Source organism: Cervus elaphus, chromosome 4 (assembly GCF_910594005.1).
Source record: "Cervus elaphus chromosome 4, mCerEla1.1, whole genome shotgun sequence".
In the NCBI taxonomy this organism is placed as follows: Eukaryota; Metazoa; Chordata; class Mammalia; order Artiodactyla; family Cervidae; genus Cervus; species Cervus elaphus.
Window position 1 is genome coordinate 5312777 of NC_057818.1, and position 24061 is coordinate 5336837.

The window sequence follows — 24061 nt, forward strand, 5'->3', positions numbered from 1 at the left end:
TGACTCCAAAGTTGTCCCTAGCTGAAGTAACAGTTAAGAAATAATGGCTTACACTACTCTTCTTTATGCCTTTAGGAGACTGATTAATGGCCACCCAAAGATATCAAACTCTATAAATGTTACTTTATAGGTAGAAGAGGTCTTTTCAGGTGTGATTAAGTTAAGGATCTTGAGATGGGATAACTATTCTGCATTATCAGTGTGAGCCCTAAATGCTATCACAAGTGTTCTTATAAGAGAGAGACAGAAGGAGGTTTGATATAGACAAAAGAGAAAAAGGCACACCCAGTGGAAAAGATTTTGGAACCATGGGGGCTGAGAGTGGAGGGATGTGACCACAAGTGAAGGAATGCTCGCTGCCACCAAGAACTGAAGGTAGCAGGCAACTTGATTTTAATCTAGTGACATTGATTTCAGACTTCTGGCATCCAGAATTGTGAGAGCATAAATTTCTGTGGTTTTTTAAACCCCTAAATTTGTGGCAATTTGTGGCTGTATCCCCAGAAAACAAATATGTGACACTTGGCACCAAAACAGTAGATGGGAGTAGATGGGAAAAAAAGATTGAAAAATGAATGCTCCATTCATGGGTCCATGTTTGAATGTGAATGAAGTCAATTCCATCAGTACATAGAGGACTATAGGATCAGGTTTGAAGGTGAGCTGAGAAATCATTTGGTCTACTTTGATTCCCAATGTAGAAACTCTCTGTAATAACCTCTTCCTTGGTTGGTCATTAAGCATTTACATGAGTCCTTTTAGAGACAGAGGGCTCACCATCTTAAAGGCAATGCATTCAGTAGTTGACTATCTATAATTCTTTGGGGAAAAATGCATGCATCATGATAAAAATGAAGATAAGACAGGTGGCGTTAGTGGTAAAGAACCTGTCTGCCAATTCAAGAGACATAAGAGACATGGGTTTGATCCCTGGGTGGAAAGATTCCCTGGAGGAGGATGTGGCAACCCATTCTAGTATCCTTGCCTGGAGAATCCCATGGACAGAGGAGCCTGGTGGGCTATAGTCCATAGGGTCACAAAGAGTCGGACATGACTGAAGTGGCTTAGCACACATGCACAACCTATTTATACATTTGGCAAATACTAGTTAACATTCGTAACGTGTCAGGCAATTCTTCAAGACACTGGGGCACAGCACAAATAAAGAAGCAGAAAAAGAGAAGATTATTTTGCAGTTTGTTACAGCAGCCACAAGAAACTAATGCATGCCTGATAGAAGTTCAGTGGAAATGAAGTAGTGCATGGCGCCTGAAGTAAGAAATTGGTGATAGAATAAAATAATTCTAAAAAAGAAAAAGAAAAAAAATGAGGTTATTGATAACAAAGTGATGAACTTCACACATATAACAAGGTGTTGATGGAGGATAAGTTTTTTTAAAAATGAAAAATTTTTATTAAAGCAATTGCTTTGCCATTCTTACTGAAAAGTCATTCATATCCTTTAAGCAGTGCAGCCTAAATGGGTTTTTCCTGCAAGTATAGTTGTTTTAAAAGAGGGAATATAAATAACTTGTACATAACTTATATTAGTTAATTATATCCTTTTGATTCTTCTAAGAAGAAAAAATCCTGAACACTATTTAATAAACATTGAGAAAGTTCACTCTTCTGTTTAATTTTCACATACCTGTTATCTTCTTAGTTCAGCATAGTGCTGAATAAAGTTGCTTAGATTGTCATGTTGTGGCCTCTCTTAAAGTAATGCTGTTGAATCCTGTGATGGGAAGGTGTGTAATTTTTCTGTGGGGAGAGACGTGGCCAACAGAGAGAACAGTGAGAATACCTGTGCTTTATAGACTGGATGAGGCAGAGTATGGGACTTGCATGAGACTAATACTGGGCATCAGGAAGGAACTTACTTTGAAAGTTAAGCAAGCAGAAGAGGGACAAGGCAAAAGGATCGTTACCTGAAACAGCTTAAGACAGACCAGCGATAGGAGCCTAAGACGTGGGAAGTTAATGAGGGAATTAGGACATAAGAATTGTTTTGACCAGTGAGAAACATGAGGAGAGAGAGGAGGGACGATTCAAATGCAGAATCTGCAGAACCTACTGACCCCTTGGGTAAGGGGAATGAAGAAAGAAGAGCCAGGCATTTCTCCAGGATTTATACAGGAGGTGATTGGGGAAAGTAACAATAGGGAAGAAAAATTCCAAAGGCTGGATGTTGTAGGATAAAAAAATTAATGAATGTGAAGTTCCAAACAGAAGTTTTCAGTGGTTAGTCATACAGAAATGGAATAAAACAAGAAGCCAGAATTCTGATTTTCCCAATAGAAACATACTCAGGGGCATCAGTCCGTTTTATATTCTGACTCGCTTTAGCTGGTAGGTTTAAATTCCTCTGACTCACTTACTCTGATGCTGACTAGTAGTGTGAAAGATGGACAAGTAAGACTGAGCCCCCCAAAAAAGACGGCAGGTGACTTTGGTGGAGTGTTGTGTTGGCCTGTGGATGAGAAACAATTCTGTCAAGCTGAACCTGAGAAGTGTCGTTTTTTTTTTTTTTAACAGTCTGTGATTATATGTGTATAATTACGGCTGATATGCATTATTGTTCAGCAGAGACCAACACAACCATTGTAAGGCAATTTTCCTCCAATTAAAATAAAATTTAAGAAATGTCTATGATTGATGTGAGGAATAATCTTTGTAATGGTAAACCTCATTAGCAGTATTCTTGAAAAAGGAACTATTGGAATTGAACTCTTTGATCATGGAAATACAATTTCAGTGTCAGTTGCAGCCTGGGTCCGCAGGTCACATTGGAATGGGAATTCTGGAGTTCTGTTTAAAAGGTAGGGGTATAGGGCGGGATAGTCATCCCCCATCTGTACCTCAGTCTCCTTATCTGTAAAAATAAATGTTTTCTTCATGGGGATGTTATAAGGATAGAGTGTCCCTACTGTGCAAAACCAATGTAACACTTTCGGTCCATGGCAGTGCCTGGCTCTTTGCAGGGACTCAGTAAAAATTAATTCCAATCTTTATACCCCACCCATCTCCCATACACACACCAGAAGGAAAAAAAATCTGTTTTCAAGTGCTCAGTTAAGAAAAATGATCGTTTATATTGCTTTGTGAACAAAGGCTCAGGTCAGTGTATAGGTGGTAAAACTCTACCCTCTCTGGACCACTGGGGAAGTCTACTGTCAGTGATTTTAAATACATTGTTGTGCTTAGTCCTGTGAAAGCAAGCATTTCACCTTTTAGTTGATGAAATAGTCTACTGTTTAAGCACACAATGGCAACATCCGTATGTTTTAACACTTTAATAAAATAGCCTCACTGTGCCCACATTTAATCAAGCCTAGGAAGCATAGATGTCTTTAAGAGAGGAGAGGACCAACATAATGCAAGATGAGAATTGCTTAAAACTGACTTTGAATGGATAGTCGAGTACAAAACAACCTGCGTTGTCATTACGATTTATTTAATCCATAGCATCATCTGGCAGTTTCCTCCCAGTAGATTTTAGGGGTTTCCCTTCAAAGGTGCACTGGGTTAGTATTCTTTCATAGGGTGCAGACGTGACTAACACTGAGAAGAATGACTAATGCTTTTCAAGAAGTGCTGAATGCTGGGTCCGCTTAGAGTTCATCTTGGGGAAAAATATTCTGATCATTGAAAAACTAAGGCAAAGTATGAAAAAAAAAAAAGAAAAAGAAAAACTAAGGCAAAGTATGAGTCCTGAGACTCATAACAGCTTTAATGAAGATAGCATGAGTCACATTTGTCATTCTTAGTTGGAAATGAAAAATACATTTGATATTTTTGTGAAACAAATTCTATGATTTTTTTTTTTGTCCTGAGGAAGAATAAAACACTTCTCACCTTTCCTGGCCACCTCTATTTTGTTATTTAAATATAAAGAGTAAAAAATGTTTTAGACCAGCTACCAGTGGGGACTTGGATAGTGCTCCAGAGATGGCAATCAATAGAGATTCAGATTACTCTGTGACTTCAGTGTTTGAAACATTTAAAGGAGAAAACAATGTGAAATTAGGTAAACTAGCAGCATTTGTAACAGAGGGCAGTTTACACAGTTCATTAAGACAGACCATGGAGTCAATAATGTAATGGCTCTGAGTTTTTGTTGGAACCTCTCTCTACTTTTTCATAAGCTCATCTCTGGTTTGCAATAATTTAACTGTTTTTTCCCCCCCTATAAGCCGATAGGGTATATCAGCAAATGTGCAGATGATGAAAAATCAATGCACTCTGTCAAATGCTCCCACTTCTCTTCAGATAATTCTCACTTTGGAAAGAAACTAAAGCACTAGCAATATTAAATTCTTGAAGAAATAATAGGACAAGTCTAAGCAAAAATATTGCACAGGATTTGGGGTCATTTCAGGGGTCAATTGGGATCAATTCAGAAGTGTATTTGTCTCAGGGTTCAAGTACTGTCTCCTCTCATATTGAAGTTATTTTGTTGTCATTTTGATTTGCATTTCTCTTCATAATTTATTTTTTCATATAGGTTTGTTATGAACACTTAAAATGACCTGACTTAAAGAAACTTATTCTTTAAGCAGCTTTTTGGTTGTAAATACTGGTGAGTACTTATCTTTCTATCATTCTTATTAGTTTGCATGATTTGATGGGTTATTTTAGAAATGATAAGTTTTAAAGACCATAGTAATTCACATGGTGAATACTGTGTTGTAACTTTGTGTTTAAATCTGTACTTTAATTGAAAAAGAGAAGAATGTTTGGAAGAGGAAAAATGACCACAAGCACATGAAAAATATTTTGTTGGGACTAGGGAAATAGACATAAAATGTATTTCAATAATATGTAGCATTAATTTTAAATATATGTGCACTCAGCATTGATATATACTAAAAGAAAAAAAAGTCCCATGTTCTTCTCTCATCTGTTTCTTCTTTTGTTTTCCAAAAAAAAAAAACCAAAAAACTAATGAGTTCTAGAGACGAGGCATTGGTTTTTTCATAAAGCTGGAAAATATATCTCTTCTTTCATAAAATGCCAAGCTGTGTCCAATATTCCTGTGATTCATAGAATTCTAGGGTATATTTGCTGAAACTGAAAAGTTCTGAACTCACTTGATGAAAGAAGCATGAAAGATCTGTAAAAAGATTTTAGAAATTTCATTCCATTATAATCTGTAGCATCCACTAACAACCAATTTGGAGATTCTTGACTTTATGTAAAAACTTTAGTTTCTATTTTAATATTAATGCATATAAGAAGTACTGAGCCAACTTTCAAGAAAAGAAAATGGACACCATGTTACACAGCTTTTGTTATATATGCTGATTTTTTTGAAATGTACATCTTGTGATTGTTGGTTCATATAAATAATCTTAGATTTCTATGCTGAAGATTTGGAAAATAAAATTAGTTTCTAATGATATCTGTTTGTGCTTTTGCTAGTTTCAATGTCTTTATTGTTTGGCTAGGCTAAGTATCTTAATTTACATATCTTATATTTCACCTAACAGTGTTTTAAAATCTGTTGTTATATACAACTCTGCTTGCTTTTCTGAATTCATAACTGTAAGGAGCAACATATTTATGATTAATGATGGAAAGTATGCTTCCAAGATGTTTTTATTTGCATTTATAGATATAATTTGCTAAAGAATTTATGTGCACACTAGTCATAAATGTTCTGATCAGATGTTTGACTGTAAAACATTTCTAAATGCCAGCCTCCACAGGCTAATGATCTATTCGTCCGAAATAGTATTCTGACACCCATAAGTGATACATATTTTAAACTTTTAGAGATATCCTTTGTAGCTCTACCTCCTGTTTTAGCACATACCTGGGACAAGAATAAATTCCCTAGACAGTTAGGACAATTCAGAAGATAAGGCTGATGATGGCCCCTGACCTATGAAGCAGGTTAACCCAGGATAACTTTACAGGTTAACCTCTAAAGTCCAGGTGAGAATTCACACAGGTCAGGAAAGCCAAGAAGACACTGAGTACTCAAAGTAAAAAGGAACATAATGAGAAAGTCACTTGCCAGATGATAGAGTATTGTATATGATGAAGGACCTCCATGGGAAGTTGAGACCTCCTGGCTAGACAGATAAAAATGAGGGATATGCCCAGACCATCTCAATTTATAGATAGGGTTGTACACTTCCAGGGAATATTTGTTAATTCATATTCCCCCCACATAAACACTATTGTCCTACATTATCTCACTAAACCTTACCCCATCTTTTCTCCATAAATACCTGGTTCCCCACCCTTGGGCCACCTTTTCTAGATGTTTCAAGGCAGTTTGCTTGGCTCCATTATAAGTTCTCCATCTGCATTTTTCTCTTTATTCCACATGTCCTGTTTATTCTTTTTGTTGTTGTAGTATAGGAGCTAAGCCGTGACCGACTCTTTTGCAGCCCCATGGACTGTAGCCAACCAGGTTTTAGAACTAGGAAAACTGTACATTGATATGTTGTCAAAGCACAAGTTGTATGGGAGGGAAGACTTTATTTAGACTGTTGTAATAGAGGAGAGAGACTGAATTCAACTTCCCTGATACAAAAGGTCAGAGGGATTTTAAGTGCTGGGGTGAGTAAGTGGAAATGTCCTGGAGGACATTAAGGGGGAGGCAGGTTAATGGGATGTGTTGAGTACATCAGGATTATTCCTGAGTTTGCAAATGGTTTTCCCTGTGATTAGGCCTTTGCATTTGCTGATTGGTGTCCACCAGAGCGAGTCTGCTGTTCTCCCACAGAGGCTGGAGATGGGGTGCTAGCTCCCCTTTGATGTTTCCTTTCAAAGAGATGGTTCCCAGGTCCCTGAGAAAACACTCCCTGAGCTGTAAATCTGACAAGAGCCTGGGAGAAGATTTATATACATTCCAAAGGTGCAGGGGAGAAATTTACAATTGCAAGTTTTCTAAGTGAACGCTCTAAGAATAAGCAAGTCAGAGCCTAAAGTCAGGAAGAAATCTGTCTAAAGTTTAGTGAAACTGAAGAGAGTGTTAAGGCTGTCTAAATCAAGGGTTCATTAATTTTCAAATATTAACATTTATATCCATAGGCTGTCTAGGTCAGGTGTTTATTGATTTTCAAATATTACTGTTTATATTCCTTGTGTGTCAGTTGCATATCTTACATCTGATTATAAGTTCTGTAACGCACAAATGCATGAATGTAAATATTTCATACCAGTCTTCAACCTTCTGTGTTCTTAATTCTATATCCTATTTCTAGATCTCCATCATTATTTATTGTGCCAAAATTCACTAGAATGCCTGTAGTGCCAAACACTGAAATGGCTAAGACAGTCCCTTCTCCCCATGACCTCTCTCCACTGGGTACAAGAACATGTAGATCTTTATTGCCTGAGGGTAAACTCCATTCACAGACAAGAGGGATGGTGGTCCAGTGTATTATCCAGTAGCCTTCCCTGCAAGCTGCACCATTGGACACATAGCCCGAAAGAATACAATACAAAAGCAGTCATGCATCCCTTTGCCCATTTAGTACATTCCAGTGCAGAAACAATCCACAGAGGAGAAATGCACATTGCTTCACTTCATTGTTCAGTTTGTTCCTGACTCCCCATAGTCTTTGTTCAAAACTCTAGAGCTGCTCTGTCCAGTATGGTAACCTCTAGACCCGTGTGACTGCTGAGCTCTTGAAATGTGACCAGTCGAAGTTGAGAAGTGCTGTAATTTAAAAATATACACTGAATTTCAGAAACAATATAAAAATAATGTAAAATATCTCTGATAATTTTATATTCATTGTTTGTTAAAATAATACTATTTTGGATATATTGGGCTAAATATTAAAATGAATTTTATCTATTTTATTTTTTACAATATGGTTGCTAGGAAATGTAAAATCATGTATGTGGCATGTATTAAATTTCTATTGGTCAGTAAGACTCTACAGAGCCAGACTCCCCATGTCCCAGTACCTAGGGTTTCGCTCTCCTTTGCCTTGGTCCTATTATAATGATTATTGGGCTTCCCAGGTGACGCTAGTGGTAAAGAACCTGCCTGCCAATCCAGGAGATGTAGAGATGTGAGTTTGACCCCTGGGTCAGGAAGATCCCCTGGAAAAGGAAATGGCAACCCACTCCAGTATCCTTGCCTGGAGAATCCCATGGACAGAGGAGTGTTACAAGCTACAGTCCATGGAGTTGTACAGAGCCAGGCATGACTGGAGCAACTTAGCATACGTAAAGATTATTGCCTTCCAGTTCTGCTTACCTCTCTTGCTAGCTGAAATGGTACCTATTCCCTACATCACTGAGCTACTTAACAGTAATTTATCATTTATAATGGTCACATATGTATCATTTTATTCCTCACACTGAAAACATATTCCCTTTTGTATCTAACCCTCTCATGGAGTTTATAATTTAAACACATGATATAACTCAATAAATATCTATTTAATGTTCTAAATTCTGATCAAACAGCTAGCTGAAAACCCACTGTTTTCAATTTACCATCACATTCCTATAATTTCACTTAGGGGAGGAAGAAGATGTAAAATAAAACCTCTATGTAAACTGTTTCTCTGAGTTCAGAGACTTTGAGAAAACCCAACCTACCCCCTTACCGAGCCCCAACCTGGTCATTAGGTCTCAATCAAGGGGGTGGAGTAAGTTACCAGATGGGATCTGATTTCTTGCTTCTCTAAAGGAGCTTATACTGCATTCAAGGACAAGTTGAGTAGAAGATTTTCTACTTGGATAAAATCAAGGGAATTATGATGAAAAACATACTTTTTATTGATGTGCAAGCTTTTCTTTTTTTCATAAAGAATCTTACTCAATGTTGTGATTGTTTGTTGTAAAAATGATGTCAAAAGGCAGGATGCTATCCTTGTAAACTGTCAATAAGCATCCTTGATAAACCAGTGAAAGAAATCAGAGTATTCACTGGAAAGAATTTCAACCCCATGCTGACTTCAAGCAAGTATAATTTAATGGAAACATCAATGACAAAATATCCCTATGGTCAATGTGCAGACCTATAAATTATTAAATCCTCCAAGGCTGTGAAGGAATGGTCAAATTCAGTTTTCAAAGTGTTTTAGGTAAATGTGTTTTAAAAGAGTTTCCGCTTGAGGCACACATAGAACAGCTTACTCTGTTCCCTTGTAAAAGACTAATCGAGTAGCTTAGAGCATCATAAAAATGATCGTCTCCCCCAGGGAATAGAAAACACCATTTTATCTTTCACATTGTCCATTCTGGGCACACCAGGGAATTATACTTGCTGCTAATGCAGAAGATGAGTGAGCGCTTACCTAAACACACCAAGAATGAGGATTTATAGAGGCAGATTCTAGAGGGGGCTTTGGGATTGAGGCAGTAGTTCACATTCACTGTCTTCTAATAGCTGACCCTGGCAGCTAAGACCAGGGGTGTTGCACACCATGGAGAGCTGCATGGAGCTTAGTGAGAACCCAGCGTGAGGAGTCTAGCTCTGAGAGTTGCTAGAAATATAATCTTACTCCATTTTCTCCCAGTTTAAAAGGTGACATTGAGACTATATGGATTGCTGCAGTTGATGAAGCTAAACATTTCATTTCCAACAAAAGGAACCAACATATTACTTATTCTGAATAATGATATACATCACACATATTAACTTGGAAAAAATATGCATTATACTTTTCTGTATTAAAATTTAAAGGTCAGGGTTTAAGTCAGGATTTCTTAGCCTCAGAACTATTAACATTTGGGGTTAAGTAGTTATTTTTCAGGGAGAGATGATATCCTGTGCATTGGAGGATACTTAGCAACATTCCTGGCCCCTACTCTCTAGAAGCCAGTAGCTTCCGTCCTTGATTTGTGACAATCGAAATGTCTCCACACATTGCCAAATATCCTTTGTGGAGGAGGGTAAAGTTGCCCATGAGACAACTGACTTAAATTAATAGTTTACAGAGTTCACTTCCATATCTGTGTATAATACACTCACATATACTGGATCTTTATCAGGGTGTACAGGTGCATATGATCATATAGAAATCATAGCATATCTAAGTATACTTTACTAAGCACATGAAATAAAACTTCAGTGCAGTCAGTGTCTAGGGAAATCAAGAGGGACAATAATGATCTTCTCAGATTATATATTCATGTGCCAAATTTTTTTTTGTTGTTGTTGAACATTTGCTTCAAATATCACTATGTTAATTATAAAAACACCCATCATTTTAATTAAACAAAATACAATATTCTAAAAATGTTTGTTGAGCAAATTGAATGAGCCAGATGCTATTCCAAGGGTATGGGCTGAAGAACAGAAACGAAGCAAATGGATCCCTGCCCTCGTGAAGCTTACAGTAGAGGGTAGTTGTATAATAATTAAATAAGTGTGTTAGTCTGTCAGTCATGTCCGACTCTTTGTGACCCCATGGACTGTAGCCCACCAGGCTCCTCTGTCCATGGGATTTCCCAGGCAAGAATAATGGAGTGGGTTGCCATTTCCTTCTCCAGGGGATTTCCCCCAGGGATTGAACTCAGGTCTCCTGCATTGCAGGCAGATTCTTTACCATCTGAGCCACCAGGGAAACCCAATAATGATTCACGCAGATATGAAGTTAAGCATTGTGACATGAGCTCTGAAGGCAGGGTTTGCAGTAGAGACTCTTCCCCAAGGAAGCAAATTATAACACATGTGCTGTGCACAACCATACATATGCCCCATGTCAGCAATGGTCACTGTTGCTGTTCAGTTGCTCAAGTTCATATCCACTGAGTCAGTGATGCTATCTAACCATCTCATCCTCTGTCACCTCCTTCTCCTTTTGCCTTCAATCTTTCCCAGCATCAGGGGCTTTTCCAGTGAGTAGGCTCTTCACATCAGGTGGCCAAAGAATTGGAGCTTCAGTTTCAGCATCAGTTTTTCCAATGAATATTTAGGATTGATTTCCTTTAGGACTGACTGGTTTGATCTCTTTGCAGTTCAGGGTACTCTCAGGAGTCTTCTCCAGCACCACAGTTCAAAAGCATCAATTCTTTGGCGCCCAGCCTTCTTTATGGCCCATCCATACATGACTATGGAAAAACCTTAACTTTGACTATACAAACTTTGGCGGCAAAGTGATGTCTCTGCTTTTTAATATGCTGTCTAGGTTTGTCATAGCTTTCCTTCCAGGAAGCCAGCACCTTTTAATTTTGTGCTTGCAGTCACTGTCTGCAGTGATTTTGGAGCCCAGGAAAAGAAAATCTGTCACTGCTTCCACCTTTGCCCTTTCTCTTTGCCATGCAGTGATGGGACTGGATGCCATGATCTTAGTTTTTTTTAATATTGAGTTTCAAGCCAGCTTTTTCACTCTCCTCTTTAATCCTCATCAAGAGGCTCTTTAGTTCCTCTTTACTTTCTGGCATTAGAGTGGTGTCATATGCATATCAGAAGTTGTTGATATTTCTCCCAGCAATCTTACTTCCAGCTTGTGATCACCCAAGCCTCACATTTTGCACTATGTGCTCTGCATATAAATTAAATAAGCAAGGTGACAATACACAGCCTTGTCGTACTCCTTTCCCAATTTTGAACCAGTCAGTTGTTCCACGTCTGGTTCTAACTGTTGCTTCTTGACCTGTATATAGGTTTCTCAGGAGACAGGTAAGAGGCCTGGTACTCCCATCTCTTTAAGAATTTTTCACAGTTTTTTTTTGTGATCCACACAGTCAAAGGCTTTAGCATAGTCAATGAAGCCGAAGTAGATATTTTTCTGAAATTCCCTTGCTTTCTCCATGATCCAACAAATGTTGGAAATTTGATCTCTGGTTCCTCTGCCTTTTCTAAACCCAGCTTGTACTTCTGGAAGTTCTTGGTTCATATACTGTTGAAGTCTTGCTTGGAGGATTTTGAGCATAACCTTACCAGGATGTGAAATGAGCACAATTGTACTGTAGTTTGAACCTTCTTAGACATTACCCTTCTTTGGAATTAGAATGAAAACTGATGTTTTCCAGTCCAGTGGCCATTGCTGAGTTTTCCGAATTTGCTGGTATATTGAGTGCAGCACTTTAAAAACATCATCTAGGATTTTAAATAGCTCAGCTAGAACCTTTACTAGGTTTGTTCGTACAATGGTCACTATTGTTGTTCAGTTGCTATGTCGTGTCCGACTCTTTGTGACCACACGGACTGTAACCTTTTAGACTCCTCTGTCCATGGGATTTCCCAAACAAGAATACTGGAGTGGGTTGCCATTTCCTTCTCCAGGGGATCTTCTCGACCCAGGGATTGAACTTCGTCCCCTGCATTGCAGGTGGATTCTTTACTGCTGAGCCACCATATTATCATTTAAATCAATGGTGGTCAGAAAATTGCAGATGAAGGTAAGCTTCCAAACTCATTCTATGAGGCCACCATCACCCTAATTCCAAAACCAGACAAAGATGCCACAAAAAAAGAAAACTACAGGCCAATATCACTGATGAACATAGATGCAAAAATCCTTAACAAAATTCTAGCAAACAGAATCCAACAACATATTGAAAAAATCATACACCATGACCAAGTGGGCTTTATCCCAGGAATGCAAGGATTCTTTAATATCCGCAAATCAATCAATGTAATACACCACATTAACAAATTGAAAGATAAAAATCATATGATTATCTCAATAGATGCAGAGAAAGCCTTTGACAAAATTCAACACTCATTTATGATTAAAACTCTCCAAAAAGCAGAAATAGAAGGAACATACCTCAACATAATAAAAGCTATATATGACAAACCCACAGCAAGCATTACCCTCAATGGTGAAAAATTGAAAGCATTTCCCCTGAAATCAGGAACAAGACAAGGGTGCCCACTCTCACCACTACTATTCAACATAGTGTTGGAAGTTTTGGCCACAGCAATCAGAGCAGAAAAAGAAGTAAAAGGAATCCAGATAGGAAAAGAAGAAGTGAAACTCTCACTGTTTGCAGATGACATGATCCTCTACATAGAAAACCCTAAAGACTCTACGAGAAAATTACTAGAGTTAATCAATGAATATAGTAAAGTTGCAGGATATAAAATTAACACACAAAAATCCCTTGCATTCCTATATACTAACAATGGAAAAACAGAAAGAGAAATTAAAGAAACAATACCATTCACCATTGCAACAAAAAGAATAAAATACTTAGGAGTATATCTACCTAAAGAAACAAAAGACCTATACATAGAAAACTATAAAACACTGATGAAAGAAATCAAAGAGGACACAAACAGATGGAGAAACATACCGTGTTCATGGATTGGAAGAATCAATATTGTCAAAATGGCTATTCTACCCAAAGCAATCTATAGATTCAATGCAATCCCTATCAAGCTACCAACGGTATTTTTCACAGAACTAGACCAAAGAATTTCACAGTTTGTATGGAAATACAAAAAACCTCGAATAGCCAAAGTAATCTTGAGAAAGAAGAATGGAACTGGAGGAATCAACCTGCCTGACTTCAGACTCTACTACAAAGCCACAGTCATCAAGACAGTATGGTACTGGCACAAAGACAGATATATAGATCAATGGAACAGAATAGAAAGCCCAGAGATAAATCCACGAACCTATGGACACCTTATCTTTGACAAAGGAGGCAAGGATATACAATGGAAAAAAGACAACCTCTTTAACAAGTGGTGCTGGGATAACTGGTCAACCACTTGTAAAAGAATGAAACTAGAACACTTTCTAACACCATACACAAAAATAAACTCAAAATGGATTAAAGATCTAAATGTAAGACCAGAAACTATAAAACTTCTAGAGGAGAACATAGGCAAAACACTCTCCGACATAAATCACAGCAAGATCCTCTATGACCCACCTCCCAGAATATTGGAAATAAAAGCAAAACTAAACAAATGGGACCTAATGAAACTTAAAAGCTTTTGCACAACAACGGAAACTATAAGTAAGGTGATAAGACAGCCGTCAGATTGGGAGAAAATAATAGCAAATGAAGCAACAGACAAAGGATTAATCTCAAAAATATACAAGCAACTCCTGAAGCTCAATTCCAGAAAAATAAATGACCCAATCAAAAAATGGGCCAGAGAACTAAACAGACATTTCTCCAAAGAAGACATACAGATGGCTAACAAAGACATGAAAAGGTGCTCAACATCACTCATTATTAGAGAAATGCAAATCAAAACCACAATGAGGTACCATTACACGCCAGTCAGGATGGCTGCTGTCCAAAAGTCTACAAGCAATAAATGCTGGAGAGGGTGTGGAGAAAAGGGAACCCTCTTACACTGTTGATGGGAATGCAAACTAGTACAGCCGCTATGGAGAACAGTGTGGAGATTTCTTAAAAAACTGGAAATAGAACTGCCATATGACCCAGCAATCCCACTTCTGGGCATACGCACTGAGGAAACCAGATCTGAAAGAGACACGTGCACCCCAATGTTCATCGCAGCACTGTTTATAATAGCCAGGACATGGAAGCAACCTAGATGCCCATCAGCAGATGAGTGGATAAGGAAGCTGTGGTACATATACACCATGGAATATTACTCAGCCATTAAAAAGAATTCATTTGAATCAGTCCTAATGAGATGGATGAAACTGGAGCCCCTTATACAGAGTGAAGTAAGCCAGAAAGATATAGAACATTACAGCATACTAACACATATATATGGAATTTAGAAAGATGGTAATGATAACCCTATATGCAAAACAGAAAAAGAGACACAGAAATACAGAACAGACTTTTGAACTCTGTGGGAGAATGTGAGGGTGGGATATTTCAAAAGAACAGCATGTATACTATTTACGGTGAAACAGATCACCAGCCCAGGTGGGATGCATGAGACAAGTGCTCCGGCCTGGTGCACTGGGAAGACCCAGAGGAATCGGGTGGAGAGGGAGGTGGGAGGGGGGATCGGGATGGGGAATATGTGTAAATCTATGGCTGATTCATATCAATGTATGACAAAAAAAAAAAAAACAAATAAAAATTAAAAAAATAAAAAAAAAATAAATCAATGGTGGTGCTCAGGTAACTCCACCATGTACTGGAGTAGGAGGCTGGAATCAGGGGACAGGTGTTATCCATGAAGCTAGACAATCTTGGTTGGCTTCAGGTAAAATAAAGACTAGGGGTCAAGTTAAACTATCAATCCATAGGCTGGAACAAAAAAGGAAGACTGGAACAAGAAAAAAGAGTGATGCTTAATGCATTCTAATAAGAACTACAGTTGAATACATACATGTATATATACTGTATACATATACATATATATGTATATTGTAAGATTTTAAATATCATTTCTGTTCTGTAAAAATCCTATTAAAAAAAGACTTGGGGATTTTAAATTTCTGAACATCAATTTTCCTGGACAGCAAGATAAGGGGAGGTAATTTAATGCAAGGTACAGAGGTACAGTTGTATTTATAAGCTGTCTATGAAGGAGAATCAAAACCCATGGAACAAGTGCTGTGACAAAGATGAACACTTTTCTTGATAGCTAGTGAGTTTATTTTCCACTCCTGCTGGGAGTCCAAAGTGGGTTAGGATTGGGAGGTTGGGGTAAGGTTCTGGGTCTCGTAGCTGATCAGATAGAAATTCCACCATCTTGTAGCGGAAACTTCTGGACCACCATGGCAGGGCAGACTGTGGTCTTTCACTGATATTTCACCAGCTGTAAAAGTCACATGTATTGCCTAAACATGTAGGGGAGAACACAAAATATTTTGAAGAATATTAGTATATCTGCTACAGACATCACGATGTATATTCTGTACACTTTACAACAGTGTTTGTATTTAGTACTATGGTGTCTGTGACGGAAACAAAACAGAAGGAACTAAATGATCATCAATACGGACAGGTTAAGTGCCACCGTAGGGTAAGATTATGGAGTGGAATACTGTGGAGGAGGGCCTTGCATGCTTATTTGCAAAGAGCTGCCAGATGAATTGTTAAGGACAAAGAAGAAAACATAGGGGAGCTTTTATAGTGTGAAACTTCCGCTGGCAAAACCGGGGACTGGAGGGGTCAAAAGAGAAACTTTTTTTTACTTGCTAGCCTTCTATACTATTTGGATTACCTACATTTTGAATTTTTCATTTTTACTCTGGATTTAATCAAGCATTACTGAATTAATAGGCTAAGAGAATATAATGGTTATATTTTGACTGCTCAGATGAGAGACATATTATGACTGTAACAATATCACTGGAGCCCATTCAGAAATCATAGTGCAATAAAGGAAAGAATCTTTAGAAGCAATACAAGCTTAGAGCAATTTTAACTTGTTCTCTTTCTTAAGCCTAAAATTGTTCAATGAGCTCAAACTGCGGCTGGCATTTTGACCATCAATTATCACTGTGTATTTATAGATATGCTCTTTCCCAGCAATTTCAGAAGGTTAAAGCAAATCTATATAATCAGTCTATTATTTTCCAGAAGATAAAGTGCCATTGAGGCTTGTGTAATCAAAGGCAAATGATTCCAAATCTAACTTTAGCATTGGCTGGTGTTAAAATGTTGAAAGAAAGAGCTTTTCAAATATAAGATAAATGTATATATTTACTTCCAAATATAGTCAAGTTGGGGCTTAAAAACCACAGTCTTTCATGTATGAATATGACGTACCATGACAGGGGTATATTACTGGAATTATGTTTTGTAGGAGTGATGGATTTTTCTGGAGTCAGATATTTCTTCAGTGCAGCTGGTACGCTCTGGTGCAGTTGTAAGCTTTAAGTGATTCGTCCTCTGGTTGGTCACAAGCTTTCTTCTTTCACCCAGTCGATATTTATGGTTCAGACAGAAATTCAGAGTCACTTCTCCGGGGACAAGTTCTGTGACCTCAGGACTGGGTTAGGCCCCTTGAGTGGATAATTTGAGCCTGCTTTACAGTTTTCCTCAGCTCTGCTTATTACACCATCCAGGTAAAGTTTGTGTTTGACATGACTTGTCTGCCTCACAAGACTGCAAGCTCCAAGTCTGCTTTGCTCACCGTTGTAAACACACCTCTGATCACAGCCGCTGAAACATGTTGCGGTTTTCCAGTCGCCCGGTGGTGTCTGACTCTTTGTGACCCCAAGGACTGCAGCACGCGAGGCCTCCCTGTCCCTCACTATCACCCGAAGTTTGCCCGAGTTCATGTCCATTGCATCAGTGATGCCGTCCAGCCATCTCATCCTTTGACGCCCTCTTCTCCTTTTGTCCTCAATCTTTCCCAGCATCAGGGATTTTTCCAATGAGTCGGCTGTTCACATCAGATGACCAAAATACTGGAGCTTCACCTTCAGCTTCAGTCTTTCCAAGTATTCAGGGTTGATTTGCCTTGAGATTGACTGGTTTGATCTCCTTGCTGTCCATGGGACTTTCAGGAATCTTCTCCAGTACCACAGTTCAAAGGCATCAATTCTTTGGCGCTCTGCCTTCTTTATGGTCCAGTTCTCACAACCGTACGTGACCACTGGGAAGACCATAGCCTCAACTATACAGACTTTTGTTGGCAGAGTAATGTCTCTACTTTTCAACACACTGTCTAAATTTGTCATAGCTTTCCTGCTGAGAAGCAATTGTCTTCTGATTTCATGTGGCTGCAGTAACCATCTGCAGTGATTTTAGAGCCCAAGAAGAGGAAATCTGTCACTACTTCCACTGTTCCCCCCTCTATTTGCCATGAAGTAATGGGGCCAGATGCCATGATCTTAGCTGAAATGTAGGAAGTTTCAAAAGATGGCTATTGAATGAATGTATGCCGGCAAACGTACGTGCTCATATTCATGTGTGTGCATGTCCTATGCAGGGTAATTACAGGAAGAGGCTGGGGTACTGCAGGGAGAGTAAAGAGTCATGTCTTCCCCTCTCACATGAAAAGAACTCAAAGAGAATGATGTAGTGTATTGGAGTCTGCTCTGAACCATCCTATGGGACATGGAGAACCAAGGCAAACCCTGTATTTTCTGGCCCTAGTCCCATCATGGTGTGATTTTTGAAATCATATCTCAGGCTTTGGAAAACATACTGTGGCCACTGGACTACGTCCACCAGACTGCCCTGGTTCAGGGTGAGGATGGGGAAAGATAGTGGGATTATATTAACCCCTGTTGGCAGGAGTTGGATTTTTCTATGGAGGAAAGAATATATAGATGGTCAGGCTTTGAAAGCATGGCATGAATCTACGGGGTAGCAGACAATTAAATATCATGTAAACAGGCAATTAGCACTAGCAGTGGGGCGTCTTTGGGGGGACACCATGAAAATGGCTCAGTCTTTCCCTCTCCTCCTGTAAACACATTTCATGCTACCGTATAGTTTCTTCTAGACTTCCCTAAGTGATCTATAAAGTCGGTTCCTCATACTCAGCCGTTCTCCCAGTGACAGACTAAGGAATGAAGCAAGATTGTTAAGAGGTGGCCGTCTGCTCCACTAGGGAGATCCATGCTCTTGAAGGTCCAGGTTAGATTGAATCAAGGTCATCAGAGAAGCCAGGCAAAGTTGTAATGAGATGATCTCTGGGCTGGTGATGAGGGGGATTGATCCCTGGGGAGGGCAAAAGAACTGTAGATGGTAGAGAGCACAGGAATCACAGTGATTTCAAGGGGTAAGGAACAAGCATGTATAATTGTACACTGGGAGTTGAGGCTGCAGAGAGAAGTTGCATCAGTTGTGCCCTTTGTATGGAGATTGGATATTATTCTGCAATCAAACAGGGATCATGTGTAGTTTCTGAGCAGCGGAAATTTCTCGTCTGTCTAGGTTTCAGCAGGATAAGCCGAGTCAGTGTGCAGGAATGGCAAACCAGTGCTGAAGTCGTTAGAATGTGAGCATAGGGAAGAGTAGTTTCTAAAAGGCAGAGATTCTGATTTCTTATATCCTATGTTTCTGAGTTTAATTGTTTTCACTTGAAATTTTTAAAATTCATTAAAATTATGGGAAAATTATCAACTTAGAAGACAGACCAAGATTGGGGAAGCGTATCAAGATTTTGCTAAAGGATACCTGTTTTGTGACATTGGTAAACAAAAATAGAAACACAATTGGACAAGCTTCAGTTCAGTTCAGTCACTCAGTCGTGTCCAACTCTTTGTGACCCCATGAATCACAGCACGCCAGGTCTCCCTGTCCATCACCAACTTTCAGAATTTACTCAAACCCATGTCCATCGAGTCGGTGATGCCATCCGACCATCTCATCCTCTGTCGTCCCCTTCTTCTCCTGCCCCCAATCCCTCCCAGCATCAGGGTCTATTCCAATGAGTCAACTCTTCGCATGAGGTGGCCAAAGTATTGGAGTTTCAGCTTCAGCATCAGTCCTTCCAATGAACACCCAGGACTGATCTCCTTTAGGATGGACTGGTTGGATCTCCTTGCAGTCCAGGGGACTCTCAAGAGTCTTCTCCAACACCACAGTTCAAAAGCATCAATTCTTCTGTGCTCAGCTTTTACACAGTCCAACTCTCACATCCATACATGACCACTGGAAAAACCATAGCCTTGACTAGACGGACCTTTGTTGGCAAAGTAATGTCTCTGCTTTTTAATATGCTCTCTAGGTTGGTCATAACTTTCCTTCCAAGGAGTAAGCGTCTTTTAATTTCATGGCTGCAATTACCATCTGCAATGATTTTGGAGCCCCCAAAAATAAAATCTGACATTGCTCCCACTGTTTCCCCATCTATTTGCCATGAAGTGATGGGACCAGATGCCATGATCTTAGTTTTCTGAATGTTGAGCTTGAAGCCAACTTTTTCACTCTTCTCTTTCACTTTCATCAAGAGGCTCTTTAGTTCCTCTTCACTTTCTGCCACAAGGGTGGTGTCATCTGCATATCTGAGGTTATTGATATTTCTCCCAGCAATCTTGATTCCAGCTTGTGCTTCTTCCAGCCCAGTGTTTCTCATGATGTGCTCTGCATGTAAGTTACAAGCTTAGGACCAATTAAAAGAGAAATAGCCATGCTTATTGTTGTTGGTCAGTGCTTGATGGCATAGCTGACTCAACTGGAATCATGAAAAGACATGTATTTGTATCACTGAAGAATGAGGTTTGCAATACCACTGGAGGATGTGTGTTGTGTGTGAGTGAGTGAGTGAAAGTCTCTCAGTCATGTCCGACTCTTTGCGACCCCATGCGCTATACAGTCCATGGAATTCTCCAGGCCAGAATACTGGAGTGGGTAACTTTTCCCTTCTCCAGGGAATATGTGTAGGCATTTGTGTATATTGTATGCACACACCACACACACCCACACACCCACACATTTTGTAGGATAATTGCTTTACGATATCATATTGGTTTCTGCCATACATCAACATGAATCAGCCATAGGTATACATATGCCCCTCCCTCTTGATCCTTTCTCCTGTCTCTCACCCCATCCAACCCCTCTAGGTTGTCACAGAGCACCTCACCAGAGATTTTTAAAATGTAAATATGTAGCAGTGTTAATTTTATTATCTGACAGAACTTCTTTTCCCAATAATTGCTCTGCAAGAATTAAATGCTAAATCAGCAAAGTTCTAGAGTATTCAGTCGATCTGCTTATTATACAAGATTATACAATTTCTGTTAAGTGGTTCCCAGAGGCTTCCAAAACAGGTTAACTTTGTCCTAAATGTAGATTAATTTCTTTACTATTTCCCAGCCTCATTTAACCTTTTTAGTGTGAAGTATGATTCGTTTACCTCATTCTTAAAATTTGATTTAAATATCAGGAAAATTAACTCTCAGAAATGTTAACTCCTTTGATACATTTTAGGAAGTATAGCACTAGAGGTCTTCATATTAATTTTGGTTGTACTTTTTTATTACCTACATCCAAATATATTTATATAAACATATGCATATTTGTATAATCTCTGATGACATTTGGGAAATTTCATGTTGCTATGGAGAGTTTCTCCTGTGAATAAAGGATATTTGTTCAAGGAAATAAAGGGAATTCCTGCAAATGTGGCAAGACCTTTGTCCAGTGTGCCCTGTTAAGTGATATATGTACTTTATTTGGCCTGTGCTTCCTTGGTATATAATTCGTTAAAAATATGAGAATGTAGCAACATCAGCTAGCCCAGAAGCAATGCTATTAACCTGTGTGGTCAGGGCAGTTGGAGCCGTGTGGGAGCAGTTAATCAGCTAATGGATATTTCTGTAGGGAGAAGGTGTCTGGTGGTGACGTATGAGTTGCACAGCCCAGGCGGGCGGAATCATGATTCCACAACCACAGGCCCTTTCTCTGGGTTGTTCTGCAGCCTGTCTCTCCAGACCTTTTCTCCTCCTCTGCCACTTTACTACTGCCTGTTGTTAATTTACTACATCTATTGTTTACAAAATTACTGAATTTATAAGATAAAGGGTTTTTGTATTCACAAAAGAAGCAAGTTTAATTATAAATTATGTTATTCATATCTGTAATTTGCACTGAAGTAAGGCTACCTTTTAAAACTTTACAGTATATTTTCTACTATATATATAACATTTTGTAATTTATTATTTTAATACAAGAAACTACAATAAACTATGAATAATAGGTCCAAATCTCACCACTAGATAAACTCTGGAGTTGCCTTTTCTAGGTGGTCTCATCTTCAAATTCTATCAACAGGGTGTAGGATATTATAAAATATTTTAGCTTTTCTGGAAAGGGAAAAAGGGTATTTCATTGCTTTAATTTGTATCATTATAGGTGACGTTCTCAATTTTTACTTATTGGCCATGGCCAAAATTGCTTATTGCATCTAATTTATCTTTAAATGTTTTAAAATATGCTTACTGGATAGAGATATCATAGCTCAGTTGGTAAAGAATCTGCCTGCAATGCAGGAGACCTGGGTTCGACTCCTGGGTCGGGAAGATCCTCTGGAGAAGGAAATGGCAATCCACTCCAGTATTCTCGCCTGGAGAATCCCATGGACGGAGGAGCCTGGCTGGCTACAGTCCATGGGGTCACAAGAGTCGGACACAACTTAGCGACTAGAGAGAGATATATTACATGCAACTCTCAGGATTGAGATAATTTCAGTCATCTATATAAATAAAGTAATTAAACTTTAATAACTTACTCTTCATAATAATTGATAAAATCTGGGAAAACATGAATAGTACCAGTCATATATATTATTCATCAAAACATATTTTGGATTTCTTATCAAGCAGGAGAGCACAGCAATAGGCTGTCAATCTGTCAACCACAGATCAGACGAGTGGTTCTCATAGTGGGCTCCCCAGACCAGCAGCATCAGTAACACATGGGAACTTGTTCAGTTCAGTCCAGTTCAGTCGCTCAGTCGTGTCCGACTCTTTGCGACCCCATGAATCACAGCAGGCCAGGCCTCCCTGTCCATCACCAACTCCCGGAGTTTACTCAAACTCATGTCCATTGAGTCAGTGATGCCATCCAGCCATCTCATCCTCTGTCGTCCCCTTCTCCTCCTGCCCCCAATCCCTCCCAGCATCAGGGTCTATTCCAATGAGTCAACTCTTCGCATGAGGTGGCCAAAGTATTGGAGTTTCAGCTTCAGCATCAGTCCTTCCAATGAACACCCAGGACTGATCTCCTTTAGGATGGACTGGTTGAATCTCCTTGCAGTCCAAGGGACTCTCAAGAGCCTTCTCCAACACCACAGTTCAAAAGCATCAATTCTTCTGTGCTCAGCTTTCTTCACAGTCCAACTCTCACATCCATACATGACCACTGGAAAAACCATAGCTTTGATTAGACGGACCTTTGTTGACAAAGTAATGTCTCTGCTTTTTAATATGCTCTCTAGGTTGGTCATAACTTGAACTTGTTAGAAATACCTAATTTGGGGCCCCGTAAAACCTAGTAATCAAAATATGGGGACGGGGCCCCTCAATCTGTGTTTTAATAAGCCCTTCAGGTGATTATGGGGCTTCCTTGATAGCTCAGTTGGTAAAGAATCCACCTGCAATGCAGGAAACCCCAATTCAATTACTGGGTCAGGAAGATCCGCTGGAGAAGGGATAGGCTACCCACACCAGTATTCTTGGGCTTCCCTGGAGGCTCAGCTCATAAAGAATCTGCCCGCAATGCGGGAGACCTGGGTTCAGTCCCTGGGTTGGGAAGATCCCCTGGAGAAGGGAAAGGCTAACCACTCCAGTATTCTGGCCTGGAAAACCCCATGGGATGTACAGTCCATGGGATTGCAAACAGTCGGACCCGACTGAGCGACCTTCATTTCACGTGATTATGATGAAGCAAGAACCTTGAAGTTTGAGAATAACTGGACTAGAGTAAGGAGCGCATATGAAATGCTGCTTGAGTTACTTTTCTCATCCCCTGCATCATCTTACTTTGCACATTTTCTTTTAAAAAATTTTTTTTTTTTTTGAAATTTACTTACAGCCGTGCTGGCTCTTTGTTGCTGCGCTGGCTTTTCTCTAGTTGCGGCGAGCAGGGGCTGCGCTTCAGTCGCGGTGCAGAGCGCAAGGGCTCTAGCCACCGGGACCTCAGGAGCTGCGGCTCCCCAGCTCTCCAGCACAGGCTCAGAATTTGCGGTGCAGGGGTTTAGTTTCTCCGTGGCATGTGGGATCTTCCTGGATCAGAGATCGAACCTGTGTCTCCTGCATTGGCAGGCTGATTCTTTACCCCCTAGCCACCTGGGAAGCCCCTACGCATTTTCTAGTAAGACCTCTTCTCCTCTTTCTCCCTTTCTCTATTTCTCTGTCTCTCTCTTACACACACAAACACACACACATACACATTCTATTTATTGGTGTCTTTATTCTTTAATCTTTTCTAGATAATAGCTTCGTTAATGTATTGCTACATGTGGAGAATCTATTAGCTTTTAAGATAAAAAGTTCATTTGCTAAATTTTCCCCATATGTGCAAACTCATAAAGTGTTTGCTGTGATTGCGGTGTATAAACAAAAAGCATACTGCTCAACTTGGCATAACTTTAAGAGTACTTTTGTGGACTTGCATCAGAACTGTTCTAAACATGCTCTATTAAAATCTAAATCTTTCAGACTAGAGGTCATTACAGAAGCCTTAGTATGTGTCAGGATTTTAGACTGAAAATTTCAAATTAAAACTTATTTATTCCTAAAGACAGTGAATGGAATATGCATATTTATTATTATTACTA